General features: G+C 43.4%; 1 protein-coding gene across 2 annotated transcripts in view; it reads right to left on the bottom strand.

The window, feature by feature from the left end:
• rxfp1 (relaxin family peptide receptor 1) overlaps positions 1-16,841 on the bottom strand; it is a 73,541-nt gene that overhangs the window by 45,165 nt on the left and 11,535 nt on the right. The gene's annotated exons all lie outside the window — the stretch shown is intronic.

The raw sequence follows: 16,841 nt of genomic DNA, 5'->3' as shown, positions 1-16,841 counted from the left end.
ACAGAAACAGTTCGTCTCTGCTGATTATTGAGGATGAAGCTGGTCGGTGATGATTTCGAGAGGATTTGTGAATTTGTGTCACAGTCGGAGTGAAACAGACGGCTTGTTTTGACTTATTAAGCTCGCTGGTTTACGATTGCTTTACAGTGCGCTTTATCAGCGAGGTCAGACTTTGAGTTCACATCACAGTCTGCTTACTAATGCTTGGTGGGAGCAGCGTGTTACATTCTCCTTGTTTACTTTATTTACATACAGCTGATTCAGTGATTATTCGCTGGCGGTGGAGACTGGGGTGATTTCACTGTTGCTGAATGTATTTTAGAGGCTGAGTTTCTCTCTTTCTGTCTGTATGTTTGTGCTTTTGGGAAATACAGTATAAATAAAGTCAGCTTGATCTGACTTGACTGCTGGTGTGAGATGAAGAGAGAAATGAGAGCGTGGGAGAGCGATGCAGAGCTTCTGACGTTGGCGTCAAACTCGGATGGTCTGATTTCTTGTGTTGTGTTCGGCTGAGTGTGTTCGGGAGGTTTTAGGTCGTAATGTTGAAACAAACAAAGAAGCTGTTCTGTATTTCATCGCGACAGCTTTATATTACAAAGTGATTTTGTCCCAGACTTGTTGCTGCACCAATAAATTCCCAAAGAACACTTAAATATTTTGCTTCGCCGGACTTGTTATCATGATTAACGCTAATAAATAACTTCTGGGCCCAAACTAATCTGGGCCACTCCACATGGGCAGCAACTAGCAGCTAAAACCTCTCACAATATTACAAATCACATGTGAGCAGAAACAAATCAACACGCACAAAATGAAAATGAACCGCCATCGTCTGCCATGTTTCTGTGTGCATGCCGTCAAAGTCGGCATCAACAAATCTTTGCATCTTTAATGCAGCTGTCAGGCCAGCATCAGCATTCAAAAGAAAAACAACGATGTCACACTATGACACTGATCTGTAGGTGTGAACAAACACAACAACGTGCCAACAAAGGCAGGGAAGCCGGTTACCATGGATGAATAACGAAGCTTGATTTAAAAACACTGGCTTTGAAAATGCGACCCACTTGAAAGTGTGAAACTTCTGGATATTTCTGATGAGGAACCACGGAATTTTAAAATTTTTAAGCGTGACACCGCTGATATTTCTGGGCGAGTAAAACCGGATGTTTTTCACGGGAAGTTGGGCCGTCTCCAGCCGTATTTTAAGCCGAACCAGGATGTTTTCCTCACCGGTACCAAGTGGTTTTTGTGCCGGAGCAGAAGAACCGTGTTGTGCTGAGAGAAAAATAGAAAATGGAACCAAACAAACACTTGGCAAACATTTATTCATGCTCTGCTGCTTGCTGTGTGGGATTTTGGTTTTATTTCTTCACAATGCTTTTAATTTTGAGATTTTATTATTCATCACTCAGGGCACTTTCCATTTGGCACCACCAATAAAATCTCATATCAACATCACATCAGATCACGCTGCGCCTCAGTCACCACTTAGAGACCGACTGCGTGAGCGTCCCATCGAGGATAATTACAGCCGACACGACTCTTGTTGCCACGGGCTGACGAGTGCTTTTAAAAAAAACCAGGAGCAAATTCAGAGGCTGGTTTGGTTTGCATCACTGGCTTTTCATTGTTTTGCAATGCTGGAACAAAAGCACAGTTAATTAAGTGACATAAACAGAACATTATTTAAGTCTTTGTGATGTTGCACTCAAAGACAGACTACCTTCAACTAATCAGCGGCTCCACAACAGTTTGCACCGGCTGAACATCGATATCACCGTACTGTTCTCCGTCTGTTCCGCCTCTTTACAGACAGCTAGACATCGATGTTTCACAAATGTGTTCTTATTAGTATTTTATATCTATATTTTGTATTCATAGGTTGAAAGAGGGATGGTATTGATCAGTGTGAAGGTAATACTCAAAAGGAATATTGCACTTTTGTAGACGAAATGTGATGAAGATGTAATTTCAACGCGTTTCAATGTTTCATGTAACTGTATCGGTTTATTTATTAACAAATGCCTCGATCGACCGCAGAAAACCCAATGTAGCCCAGGGACGACACGTGTGTGTGTTTGAACAAATTGGATCTCGGCGTGAGAAGAGCTTTCGGAACCATTTCTTCTTCTTCTTCTTCTTCTTCTTGCTCTTCCTCTTCCTCTGGCTTTCTTTCTCCTCCCACTCCTGCTCCTTTTCTTGCAGAGTCTTCCTAAGATCTTCTGTGGCCTGACTGAGGGATGTTTTTGACTCCTGCCGCTCCTCTTTATGATCCTGCAACTTCTGCTCAACGTCACTCAGAGCAGCCACATGGCTGTTGTTCTTGTGTTTCTGCTCGTCCAGCTGAGCTCTGGATTTCTCCACCTCCTCCAGCAGAGAGGATTTCTCCTGCTGCCGGCTGAGGCGCTCAGTCTCAAGCTGTGATTCCAGATCTCTTACCTCCTTCACCTTCAGATTCTCATCGTCATACATCTTTTGCAGTTTGCCTTTGAGAGTCTTGCTGAGAGAAGTCTGTGCTTCAAGCTCATCCAGAGTTAGAGACAGTTTGTTACAGAGCACATGGATCTGTGATGTCACCTCCTCCCTCTCTTATCTAGCTGGGCTCTCAGGCCACATGTCTCTTTCTCTCTGCTCAATGTTTTCTTTTCTCTGAGCTGATAAAGGATATATGTCAGCGCTTCCTCTTGGATTTCCAATTGGACTCTGCCCTCAGACCCAACTTGGGTGAGCTTGCCCTTGCTGTCCCTCAGCTCGCACCTCCTCTTTCTTTGATGGGACAGCAGATCAAATTCATCCCTCTCAGTGTTGTTCTCCATGTCGAGCAGCTTTGTCTCCTGCTGGACTTCTGTGTTTTGTCTCATCTGGGTTCTTTCTCTACTCCTACTTCCTCTTCTTCTACTCTGGGAACGTTCTATTGCATCAGTGGGACAGTAAGATGTGTCTGAAATAAACCGGCGTCTGAGCACTAATGACAGGAATATATATTCATCAGAAACATTAGAAAGTTCTGCCAATCGTGTTTCACTGTGAATCTTTAAATGTTAAAGTTACACCTGAAAATGAAAGCAGAAATACACAAGTCTGCTGATTTCACTTATATTAGAATAGTTTGTAACTACAGTCGGTTTGTAAAGACGGATTAATGAGTAGATGACTGTGTTCGCTGGTACCGCCATCGCAGAGAGCAAACAAAGTCCGCTGAGCTAAGTCGTGACTCGTCTCTGTTTCAGTGCCTCAGTGATGGAATAAACTCCCGACGAATATCTGGACAGCAGATCACTCACCACTTCCGCAAAAGACTCAAGACTGATTCATTCAGACTTAACCTCGACCCCGCAGAGCACAAGTGTTCAGCAGGTGTTCAGATCAGTGAACCCAAGAAAGGCTACCGGCCCAGACAGAGTACCTGGAAAAATACTAAAAGAATGTGCTGACCAGCAATATCTTCAACCTGTCCCTTGCCCAAGCTGCCATTCCTTCCTGCCTGAAGACATCCACCATCATCCCGATCCCCAAAAACCTTAATACACTGTGTGACTGTGTGGTACGCTGGATGCTGGGCAGCGGACAAAAAGTCAGTACAGAGAGTCATCATCACAGCACAGAAGATCGTCGGCTGTCTTCTTCCCTCCTTAGAGGAAATTGCCAAAACAAGGCTGCTCTCAAAAGCCACCAAAATCATAAAGGACTGTTCTCACTCTGGTCACTCACTGTTTGAACTTCTGCCCTCCAATGTCTAAAAACAAGGACTAGTAGATTCAGGAACAGCTTCTTTCCTAATACAATAACAGTTTTAAATTAAGCCAAACTTATTTTTTAATGATGCGGTTTGCGCTGACTGACACTCAGCACTTTACATTTTATCATTTTTATGTTTATGATTGCTAACAGGGACACAGCTCTGTGTAGATGTTGGTGTGGGTGTGTGTATTGTGTGTATTGAATGAAGTGTGGAATGAGTTTTTATGATTAATGAGGCATCTTACTGGAGCAGCTCTCCAATTTCGTTGTACTTAAATGCAATGACAATAAAAGCATTCTATTTTCTATTTACATCATATACTTAATACTTAATACTGTTCCTTTACTGTATTTATTATAACTATTTGTTTCAGCAGCGTACACAGTGAGAGATGTAACACAATCAGTTTGTCAAAGCGCTGCTAGTTCTACAATGTTTAGAAGTGCTGAACTTGAAAAGCCCTGATAGATAATGCCCTGTCATTAAAATGAACTATAAAGGCTGTGAGTTGGTAACAAGAGTCTATCAGGACTCCAGCGGTTTGTTACATTAATGTAAAATGAGACATTGTGGTTGATGCAGATTTCACACTGACGCCTGCACGGTCTGATCCATCCCCATCATGTCAGCTGTTTAGAGCATCCACTTCTCATACGGTAATTAAACTACGGAGTGTCCAGTGTGCCCTGGATTCAGTCTTTTAGAAGGCTCTCCTGTTGTACTGAGTGAATAAGGGTTCAATATCTCCCTTACATTCTGTTTACTGCGATCAAACCGGGAGCCTTTCAGTGACAAGATGTCCTCTTGGACTATTACACCATCCTCCTTTGTCAACAATGCTCTCCTCTCTGTGACAATGTGTAGAAAAACCAAACCAACACGGCTGACCTGTTTTATTCTCCTCACTTTGAGCCTTTGCTCAATTCCCCCTGCACGGGTACAAACAACATTTCATCCTTCAGATGTCTGAATCTTTTGGCTTTCATGTCCTGCAGCCCCTGACAAATAGGCGATGTTGATACCACGACAACAGAGAGGCAAAAGCACATACAGGCTTAAGTTTCTGATTACAGACTTCAGTGTTTTCTTTTATTCTAGAAATAAAAATCGTCCGTGCACTTCTTGCAACCTCTTCTGGTGTCACATCTTTGTCGCAGAGAGCCGGCTGTGAAAACACAGGGCTGGAAAACGCCTCAGATCTCGGGCGAGGGGGAAAATTGAGAGTACAAGTTTTCAACCATAGCTGCTGGATGTCTGTGTTGTGAAATAGGACGCAGAATCATTTCTGAGATCAGTAGTTACATTGACAAAGCTGTTACATTCTGAGCACATTCATACAGATGTTGAATCTAAATGTCATGTACGCCCACAGCGGCTGAACGCGGCCTCGCCTGCAAACATGCCGCTGTCGTCTGGTGTTTGTCAGCGCTTGTATGATTTATTCATGCTTTATAAAAAAAGTAATAACTTTTTCGAAAGCAATTTGATTCAGTCCTACGTGGCCGTTTGTTGTTTTTTTGGTTTGTGCTGTTTTGTGTGCAATTCTTCTTGTCAAAAAACATCACTCATTATAAATCACGCAGATTAAATAATCATTAATTATATACAGAAGAGCGAGCATGTAAGAGGAGAAACAAAAAGGTTTTTGTAAATAAAACACGTTAAAGCGCGGACTCTGGCTCGGGCCCTGCTGCACATAACAAGCATTAAATGAAGAAACGATATCTCTGCCACTCCTTGATCTATATGAAGAATCATCATCATCAATCAGCCTCATTCTGAAAGTTAACAGCTGTGAGATTACCATGTCTGAATAAATGAAGATGGAACTGAGAATAAATGAAAGATTTTGTTTCTGTCCAACAAACTTTTACACTCATAGGACCCAAAGCTCTGGTGTGTTTAGGGTTCCAAGTCTACTTTGCTAGTTAAATGGTGGATATTCTGTCCGCAAAGAAAGGTGCACGGTGTGAAAGGAAGGGCGTTGTATTCAGACTCTGAATCAGTCCTGTGTGTGTGTTTTGGGCAGAACATAAATCAAACCAATCCAAGTGTCGCCCCCCATTCCCTCTCAGAGCCAAGTGTCACCCGTCCTCACTGAAGAAAAGAGATGTGATGGTCGGCTGCTGGACCCTCTGCACCGCCGACAATCACCTGTCCCATCAACTGAGGAGGAGGAGGAGGAGGAGGAGGAGGAGGAGGGGGAGGAGGAGGAGGTGAAGGAGGAGGAGGAAGAGGAGGAAGAGGAGGAAGAGGAGGAGGAGGAGGAGGAGGAGGAGGAGCGCGCTCAGTCTGTGGATCAGGTGGGATGAGTCATAAAGAGCATAATCCTGATCAATTACGGATGAGGGGGGAGAAATTCGTCCTTAATGAGGTAAATATGAATGACATTACCTGCAGCGAGCCTCCAGCAGCAGAAGCGATGCGAGTCACTCTACATTAACATGCACATTTGCACACGAGGAACAGCTAAAAAGCTTCATTGATAATTTAAAACTCCTGACTTGTTTAGTATTTCATGTTAAATTATGTTCTGGGTTCTTCTGCACATGGAAAGGTCACACAGGCCGTCCAGACTCGTGCAGCAGAATAGTTCTGAGTGAAGCAGCCGGCCTGATGGATCCTGTCTAAACATAAAAGAGTTTCCTCTCCAGCTTTTAGTTTTGTTGATTGTCATGATATTTGTTTCTGTACATTACTGCATTCATAGAAATGCCTGTCATATTATAATCAGTGTCTGCATGATGTTAGCACGCATGTGTGGCCTCGTCAGTCTGTCTGAATAATCTGCTCTTTAAAAAGCAGCAAACAGACGTCTTTGACTTCAGACTTCACACGTCACCTCAAGACCAGCACGCCCACGGACGCACAGATGAGCGCAGGTACATACTGTATGCTATTTACACAACCTGGGCGCTGACAGTGACTTTGACAACTGTGAGAGTGAATGTATTTCCTTTGGAAATCCTGCAGCTGCTGCTCCAAACTGTAACCTTGGATTTGGGCACACTTTGCGTGGGGACAAAGGCGATACCAAAATAAAAGGAAGGTATCTGGATGTGTTCTGCTGTGCGCTCTGCACACTGGCGCGCCGTAAGAGTGACTGAGCCCGAGCTGTTAGTGACAGACTGCAGGCAGGGCGCTATTTCAGGAATCCATCGACCAGTTTGGATGATTGACGACTCTCTCGAACCTTCAGAGCCGATAGAATCACAGAGCAGAATCCAAATATCTCAAACAAGGGCACAAATGGAAAGTCCCCCCCAACTGCACATTAGAAACCTCCCACCGAGCTGAAAACAGACCCAGACTGTCAGAAATCATGTTGAAGTGAAACAGAGACATCTGATTAGATTTTAGCAACAACTTATGATCGCAAGACAGCAAAGAGACATTTTTTGTTTCTTTCCTCTCGGCTGCTCGTTCAGTCAGTTTTTGGTTGTAGACCTGGTAAGTGTTTGAGGGAGAGTAGCTGCAAAAATAGAATAATGAGAAAGCACTTTGTGACATTTCACTTTACCGTGTGGGTTAAGGACTTTTTATTTCATGCTTTGAAATATATAACACTGATGAAGAAAGCGGGAGTATAAACATATCCAGCCAGAGGTTTTCAGCCAAATCAACAATTTTTCAAAAGTTTATGACCTTTTGTGTTGGAAAATAAAGTGATAAAGTGGTTCAATAAGACAGTCAGCTGTAGGAGAAAATATCAGGGCTGAGCGATTCAGAAATCTCAGAGCAATAAAGAATAATGAAGTTAATCAGAAAGAGTGCCACCGCCTCGTAACCTCATGTGTAACATTATGTTACGAGCTGTTGGTAATTCTGGTCATTTTTGCAGAGAGGTCTGCAGATTAGCAACTTGGGGCGCTCAAATGTCTTTTAGTCGAGCTTCTTCCCGCTTTGTGGATATGCTGCATGTCCATGTTGCTACATGGTTAGCATGTCCTTCTGTGGCGTCTGTTGATGGATGGTGCGAAAAATACAGAATTGAGAACCAGCTGTCCTCCATCCAGAAACATATTCAGTCATTTATAACACACACAAAGGCCAAACTGAAAGGATCCGCCAGGAACAGCTTCAGACATTCACCGACATGTCGTCATCGGGTTCTACTGAAGATGTGCTGAACCAGCTTACTCAGAGAGGGCAAAAGAATTCTACAATTACAAAAATATTACCCGGGAAGAAAAGGGTAGGCTGACCCTTTTAACATGACGTTCAAAGTCTGATACGGCTGTCTTTAAAGGCTTATGTCTCGCCCCTGCAGTCACACTATGTTTTGTATTTAGCTGATCCATTTCAGTTTATATCTCTTTGACAGTTCATCCTCTCTGTAGGTGATTTATCAGACAGACCTGCGACAGCTTCTTATCATTTAGAGCCAACCGTGCCAGTCCAAGTGGAGCGAGGAACCGATCCTGGAGGGAAACCAGTCAGAGTGAAAGACAACCGGCACGAGAGAAACAGCCGAGGCTTTAATCTACATTCTGATGTCATTTCAAGCAGGAAATGTGCAGGAAAATAAAAAAAATGCTGAATGGTAGAGATTCTGAGAAGGGGAATGTGTTATTGTTATTATCATCTGCATGATGGTGAAATGAAAGACGGCAAGACAAAATAAATCATTCATAAAGTAAAAAAGTGCTGCAAGCTTCTGCAAATAATTTCCTGTCAGCAAAACCATGACTGAGCAGCTGCCATCCTTTGAATCATAGTAGCCCTCCACCCAACACACACAAACACACACACACACACACACACACACACACACACAACACACACACACTGATTGGAATGGGGTTGTGGCTGGCAGCAGAGGAAGAGACCAAGGCCAATCCTGTGAAAAATTACACCAATCTACTGCCAACAACACACAGGAGACCGCTGATGTGCGCTGAAGCAAAAAGTAACCGGCGACAACTTTTTCAGCTCCCCTCACCGTCCTAACGAGCGTCTTCTGAGAGACACGAGGCACGCAGGAGCTGTGAAAAGGATGGAAACTCTTATCATCCGAGAGTCTGGAGGTGTTCAGGTTCCTCCTGTCAGTGTGGCTCTCACTTGCGTCAGTGCAGTGAAATCCACGCTGACAGGAAGTCAGTCTGTGAAGGTCAGGGCGGGAGCAGAGGAGGAAAAGTTAGCCGAAGACAGTCACACATCACCGTCGGCCTGAAAGGAGCGCAGGACAGAAAATGCTCTGTGAGGACTGTCAGTCAGTGATGGATGGCTGCAATACTTTGCAATGTGTGCTCTCTGGTAGCCGTCTCTGCATGTTTTATGCATTACATTTAGACTTCTGCTTCTTGGTATTTATCGCTGTCCTATAGAACGCAGGAGACGGACACCTGCGAGCTATACGGCAGTCGATACGTCACGCTTATCTTAACAAATCAAGGAAATGATCTTTTACAAATCTGCTCCTCGAAGACAGTTTAAATAAACGTCACCATGGAAACCTACAGAGACAGACGGGGTCACATGGAAGGACAGCAGACGGAGGCGGAACATGCTGATGTCCACGGAGCAGCTGCAGCGCCGACAGCGGCCACCGTCTTGTTTTAGCTCTCCTGCAGAACATCTGTTGATCGAGTCGAGCTGAGGCTGCGACTTGATGACTGGTATCTTGCATCTGAATGTTGCGCGGATTAAGCCTTTTCTTTGTTTGTTAATCTGTCCGCTTGTTTTAGCAGTCTGTGCGCAGGGATTTGCACCTAAATTAATTTTGTACCATGTGACTGTGGAGGGATTTTAGGATTTGTTCCGATTCAAGATTTACAGCAGGACAGTTTTTTTCCTCAGTGTTCAGAGGAAGGACACAAACTCATTACCATGTTTGTCTCACAATTTATGGAACTGCTGCAGTTTTTTGTTTTTTTTACTCCACTTAATCACTGCACCGGCTTCCTGTAGATTTTAAAATCGTATCACTCATCTATAAAACACGAGACAGTCTGGGACAGTCGATTTACTTTTCTGACACCAAGCAAGATGATGCTGCTTTTAGTTTCAACCTTGTGAAAAACAGCTAAGTGCTGCTCATTAAATCAGAGCGTAACACATTGTTCCTGTTAACTGTAACTGTGGCTTTTCACTTTGGTCTGTTCAATGCAATTTATCTGTCACTATTAATTTCAAATATAATAATTGTAATAATACATTTTGCTTTCGTTTCTATTGACTTTCAAGTGCAATCTTATTTTAATGAATCTCCGTCGAGCCCTTTGGACCGCCTGGTGTCTGCAGCAGACGGACCTGACGTCTTTAGCTTCCTCTCAGTTTAAGCAGCAGGCATTTATACTAATTGTGTTTCCCAGAGCAAGACGATTGAAATGAGTGCCACAGGTTGATTTAAATTAATGGGTTTCTGGAATAGATTTTGGTTTCTCGAAGCTCACACAAAGTCACAGAGGAGAGATGTTCCCAGCGAAGAAAAAGGTTTTCAGGAGGCTTCCAAATGGCCTTTTTTCAAACTCCACTGGAACATTATCGCCTCTTAGACTGCAGGTTTCTGCTCTGGGTGGAAATGTTCTGTCCTGCCTGCTTGATGTGCGTCTTTTCACTGCGTTATGACTGCAGCCACTATTAGCAGCTCGGCAACGCCATCAACCAACGCCTGGAGTGAAAAAGCCCAGAAGCATTGATCAAGTTGCGCTAATGACTAGAAAGTTTTATTCCTCTGAATTCATTAAAAACTTCATCTACTCTCTTTTTTACTCTTCATTAAAGCCCGGAACTCATAATGCAGCGATATACTTTCAAACACACACACACACACACACACACACACACCTGGACGCCTGCCAATTAGTACAGTAAATACAGCTGGAGTGAAGGTGAACTGAGGACGGCTGCTGGTGAAACAGCCGACCACTTCGCTGTCTGTAGGTACGCTTGCTTTTATTAATGTGCATCTTAACAGAAAGCCTCTTTCTCTGATTAGAGTTTGGTTAGAGAGAACATCATGTTGTATCTACGGATGTTGATGTGACTCACTCGCTTCTGACGTGAGAAAAACACCTGGAGATTTCCCCGGGTCTCCTTTCAATAACACACGCTTTCGACTCGTCAGAACCGTCTGGAAATATCCCTACGCCACCCGGAGTGCAACAACAACTTCTGATGTGACATAAAACCAGCTGGAGGTTTCCTCAGCTCTCCTTACGAATATGCACCGGTGTGGGTGTACGTCAGGTTTGAGATTGGATCTCAGTCCACCGGAGCAAAAACCTGCACATGGGTGATTAGAGGAAGCAGAGTCTTCATCCCCAGACTCCCTGAAAGTAATCACAGTGTTTTTGAGTTGGGGGAGCTTTTCAACTTTGCAAAATGTGGCTTATGTAATATTCTTGTTGGAGAACCGGCTCGCAGATCATTCTGTGACTAGATAAATAAACCTCGACGACAGCAGAGCAGCTTCACAACATTATGTCTTACTTTATCAGTTTCCCACCTGTAGTACCTTCATTTATTTATTTATTTATTTATTATTCTTTTGGTGCTTTTCATGTTGCATGGATTGTTTACACCCACGTAGGATCCTGACACAATGCCAGCTGGAGTTCATGATCACATTCTGATCGTTCCGGGTGAAGAATAGAATAGATGCATTTCAGCTTCGTGTGTGAAGCTATAGGAAGCCCAGCCTGCAGCTCTCACATCACATCTGGTTCAGCCTCCTGTCAGGGTAATTGGCTGAAATATCATGTAGCAAAGTAAGATATATTCATTTTCAAATGTAAAGAGCCTATAGCATCTTATAGCTATAGCTAGATAGGCTGTAACGTTATCATATGAAGCTCCACAATCATGTATGTGTGTCAGGGTCACTAACTAATTGCAGTTCATTGTAAAGAAAGAACTTATTGTTGTATATATTTGAAGGCTCCCCACAGAGAGACAGTCTCTCAGTTCAGTCACAAAGACTAGTACACCTGCTCTTTGAGCCAAAGTGCACACTGAAGGATCTCTGAAGGCAACACTGGAAAACATTTCTGTCAAAATGATACCCGGGTGAAACTTCAAAGGCATTTCATTGAGCACCACTTCTCTCTCTTCACCTGGTTACTGACTTCTGAATCACCAAGCACATCTCACAATACACAGTCAGAGTGGAAGAGGTGAGCTGAGGTAAGAACACACAATCAAACTGCTGTTTGCAATAATAAAGCCCTGGCACACTAAACTGAGCGACACGTCCTGTAGTTTATTAGGTTAGGCTGTTAGTTTTAAGTGTCTGAACTTCTGACGGATGATGATTTTTGTCAGTGGAAAACAGAAATACCATCTTATAAAAGCTGTCCTTTAAGACAAAGAAAGACGTGTCAGTTTTATTCATATAGTTCACAACAAAAGTATTCTCTTCACAGTTTTCAATTAGAGCAGGTCTGAACTGTGCCCTTTAATTTACAGAGATGCGACAGTCCCCCCTGAGTGAGTCCTTGTCGACGGCGGTCTGAGTGTTAATTAGTGTTGTGGAAATAATCATACCAGCTTTACATACTGTCGGGTGGCTCATGATGAACCTGCTCAACTCAGTCTTCATCTTTAAAGGAGCGACCACATGTATCAGGAATAAAACTCAACGTTTCACTTAAACAACTTTTACGCTTTAACGTGTCCTTCAGAGGTAAATGCTGATTGCTCAGTGTAATGGCTGTTGGAAAATGACACCATCCATGAATAGATCAGTTCAATGCAAGAGACTCTCGGCACCAGAATTACAGCACAAAAAAAAGCACATCCTCTGTTGTGCAACCAGAACAGGAAGAGACACTGTTTGCTATCCCCAGGTAACGGAGGAACGACTGGAATAACCGAGAACGAAACAGAACCGCAGTGATGGAGGAGTGCGAGTGATAGAAAATGAGCTAAAACAGGAGTGAGCAGATGGCCTCTTAATTGAAAGTGCTCTGGTGTCGTGTCAAAGTCTGTTCCCCTGCTGAAGTGTGTTTGCCCTGCTGACCACTGCGCCTCGAGACGTCCAACACAGCCGCTATTTCTACTAGATCAATAAGTTACCACAGAAAAACCGTCAATGGAAAGTTGTCAAGCACGTGTACCAAACATTCGCTGCTGTCAGTTTCTCTGTGCTGCTTTTCTTTTCTCACATTATAGTCAGCTGAATGTTTTGGGGGTTTGGACATTTGACAGATTGTCATTTTTTGCTATTACAGACAATTCAAGCAACTTACAAAGAGTTTAACAAACTAGTGGATCAGCAGCGAGCCTGGCAGCCGTATAAGGACCGCATCAATGACTGCGGTTCTCTTTAAACATGCTACTGTGCACTCTCTCAGGTTTGACTGACAGCGACATCAGACCGGCCAGATATCAAATCACATCACAGTGAATACTGGAGGAGCACAACATGGCAACTCCATCTGAATATCAGGCCATCCCATCACATCTTGGCACTCGTGCTTGTTCTGTCTCTTCCCCACATGCATGCTGCTGATCACAAAGTCCTCCAGCGGGACAAACACATTTTGCTCCACACACAGCGACAGACAGCTGCTATCTTCCGGCAGGAGAATTTGCACTGTTTAAATCTTTCAAACGGCTCAAAACAGATGGAACCAAGAGGCCATTAAAAGCCCACACTGATGGAGCGGTGCTCTCTCTGTTTCTAAAACCTGCTGGATCAATCAGACTCGATAATGTAATCTGATGGATTCGTCTCCTGAAGGATAAATCACCTATTTCATCTCTGGTTCGGTTCGATGTATAGGATTTTAAAAAACAAGGTATTTTTTTGCAATCTCTTCAAAAGAAGTTGATGCATTTAAGCTTAATACTTCTCCAGGGGACATGAAGGACTTGGTGTCTTGTCATGCTTGAAAGTCTAACAACGAGTTTATCAGTGACCCTCAAACTCAAAGATGAGCGATGTGTAACTTCTGAGAAGAGGCATATCTAAAATGTCTGAAGTTAGATGCTCATTTCTTTTACTGTGCAGCTGAAGACAGAATCGCTCTTCTGTAATAACTCACTTCAAGAACTGCGTGTTGATATTTAATCTCCCCGTCTCTGCAGCCTTGTTGAACAAACGCTTCACGTTTAAAAAGAAGAGAAAAAAACTGATGAACTAATTAAAAGTGAGTCATGAAACCTGTAAAACTAAAACAAAAGCATAACTGAAGCGTTCACAATGAGTGATGAAGGACATGCTGTGAGGGGGCCACGGCAGGCTACAACTCCAAAGCCTCATCTCAAAAAGAACGATCAGAACTGAATTATACTTCAATGTTTCGGTGTAATAACTTTTGAGGCAAGTGTCCTACACTTTTCATGAAACTGTGACTGACGTGCAGAAATATCTCTTCCTGCTCACTTTGGGGCAACGCAGCGTGCTACAAACACGACACCCAACTCTTTTATAGCCAATATCGTGAACTGAACATTAGCATTCATTTCATATCGTGTTTATGTTGCCCCTGATGAACAGAAGTCCAATATTCACTCTCCTTTTAACTCTGTTCACCAGCTGGATGCTAACTTTGTCCGTGGACAAGAGACCAACATCATATTTATTGATATCTGCCTGATTCTGGAAATAATGCTGATGAGAGCCACGAGAGTCAATCAAAACAATGAAGTTGAAACCAAAACAAAGAGCTGAACGGTGTTAAAGGGGTTACTACTGTCGCCATCTTGGTTTTTTAGAGCCAGGAGTGACGTGGTGTAGAGGACACGCTGTGAAAGCAACGTGTCAGTCAGACGATGGCCACGACCTGAAGCATTACTGCTTTATCGTCTATTTCACTCTAAACTGGATCATAACTTACAAAGTGAACATCACACATGCTGAGATGAGATGTGAAACGTCTTGAAGAATCTACAACATGTCTACGTGCCTACACAGGGTTAAATATGAGGACATTATAGCTTTGAATCATATTCACATGTTTTAGTCATGAAGTTACATCCACTTCACCTGCCGGTGTTGCTCTGTTTTGCTGCAAGCAGCCACAGAACCAGGATTTGATTTATCCATCCACTTGTTTCAGAACAACGTGTACTAAGTGTCGTATTACAGCTGCTGAAGGATTCAAGAGCCGTGTTTTAGTCAGACAGTCAACAGCAAGCGATGCACTGAGTTCCCCGTCTACGAGCTGGAGGATCGTTGACGAGTGAGCGTTCCCATAATCTACAACTAATATATGATAAATACGCTTGTCAGAAAGGAAAATGCCTTTTTTCTAGTGTAAAACACGGTGAAACAGCTCCTCTCTTTAATGAGATGACACAAACCACCAGCCGAAGACACAAATCTGACATCAGATCACCATCCTGCCTGCAGGAGGACTAAATTGAGCCTGAGGAACGGACGAAAGTCAGAGGAATTTGTAACTGTTAGTGGTATATTTTGACAGCTATTTTATAAGCCGCACCTGTTTCATCACAGTAGTCACGACTAGTGATGTTTCCTGAATATGAATTCAAGAATTCAGTCATGGACAAGCCTGTTTTACCGGACTGGAGCTCAAATCAGCAGCTTCAGCGTTTAGTGTTTCCTTCAGTATCTGGGTTCACATCTGTAGTGTCGACTGTATGTTTAATGACACACTTCACAAATCTGATTTGTATCTACACTGAATAAATTCTGTAATCAATTCAAGATGTCTTGAGGTACAATTAACTCCTGCACTGGGCTGGATGGTTGAGTCGGTAGAAATTAATTAGGAGGCTGTGGGTAGAAATTAATGGGAGACAAAAGAAAAATAGAATCAGAACCAGCATGTAGACAAACAGAGAAGGTCAGCTGCTGTGAAACCCCGGTGCTCAATAATTCATAAAGGTGTCCACACTGGGCCAGCTGTGCTTAAAGTACACACACCTCAGCTAATGAGTGTCCTGCCAAGGTAAAAGCACAAGTGGACGTAATCAGCTGAAGCATACATCATACAATCTGCATGTGTCACTGTGACGTAAAACAACAACTTATCATTTGTCGGCCTGCATGCTGTCCACAGCAGCAGCCAGCTCTGATTAATTATCAGTACAGGTGCAGTGTGGTTACAGGTATGAGAAAAGGGACCTGTGTAATTCTCTGGAGTTCCCAAGAGAAGAATAATTATCATATTAATAAGAATGATTCATGAGCATGCAGTATAAAGGCTTTTCTTCTTGTCAGTCAGTAGTTTATAAAATATGTGTCTTTACATCTGAAGGGACAAAGAAATTCAGCTTGTTGTGCTGAACTAAACTTCTGCAGGAACTCAAACTCGCACACTTCACAAATTCACAAAACATTCAAAAATTTAAAAAATGCACTAAAACTCATGCAGCATGAGCGACGTGTCAACAGCCTGTCAGCACTGACGGCTGCTGCGCCGCAGAGACCGGAGCTGCCCCGGTGAGTCGTGTCAGAGGGGAGGCAGCACATTACGGGAGTTACAGTCCACCTGACAAGCATGCCCAGTTTCACAGTTACACCACTTAAAATGCCCACAGTCCAGGCCTACAGGATTTCACTCACTGAGGTGGAAGAGTTTTCAAATGAGTTGCTCTTTGAAGTGACGCCCATCAGCAACACAGCAAACACACGCTTTCACTGCAGCTCTGCGTCCAGGTCCAGGGAATTAATACTTAAGAAAGCAGCAGCGGAGGTAAAACTATATTTCACGCGGTGCTGATGATATTTTTCATTTATCTGTCGCTCACATGCGTGCCGAGTCGTGACGGAGGGGTTCGTATGGATTACAGATTCCTGTTTGAACCCCTTTTCTGCTTCCTCTTGTCCGTCTCTCTCATTTCAGGAAGCAAGATGGGGAACAATGCAGCAACAAAGCTCATCTGGACACTGAGCCTGCATTTCTATTTGATTGTGTCTCATTGTGTTCATCTCAATTCCCCCCACATCAGTACCTGCCATTCCATTTAACTCATTGTCTAACTTGAACTGGCGGCAGACAACGATTTCACTTGAATCTATCGTTCTGAATTAAATGCTGATTGTAGAGGTGTAATGGCAGCAGGAAATCGACACCGCTGGTTCCCTGACGTCTCTCTTTCCCTGTGGTATTTAAAAGAAAACAGGAGGAGACGTTTTTCCCGATCGTTATCCAAAGGTAACAGTGGGGCAACTGGAGTAACT

The sequence above is a fragment of the Sparus aurata genome, chromosome 18 (assembly GCF_900880675.1).
Source record: "Sparus aurata chromosome 18, fSpaAur1.1, whole genome shotgun sequence".
Classification (NCBI taxonomy): domain Eukaryota; kingdom Metazoa; phylum Chordata; class Actinopteri; order Spariformes; family Sparidae; genus Sparus; species Sparus aurata.
Note: the sequence above shows the minus strand (reverse complement) of the source record. Positions and strands in the feature narration are given on the sequence as shown.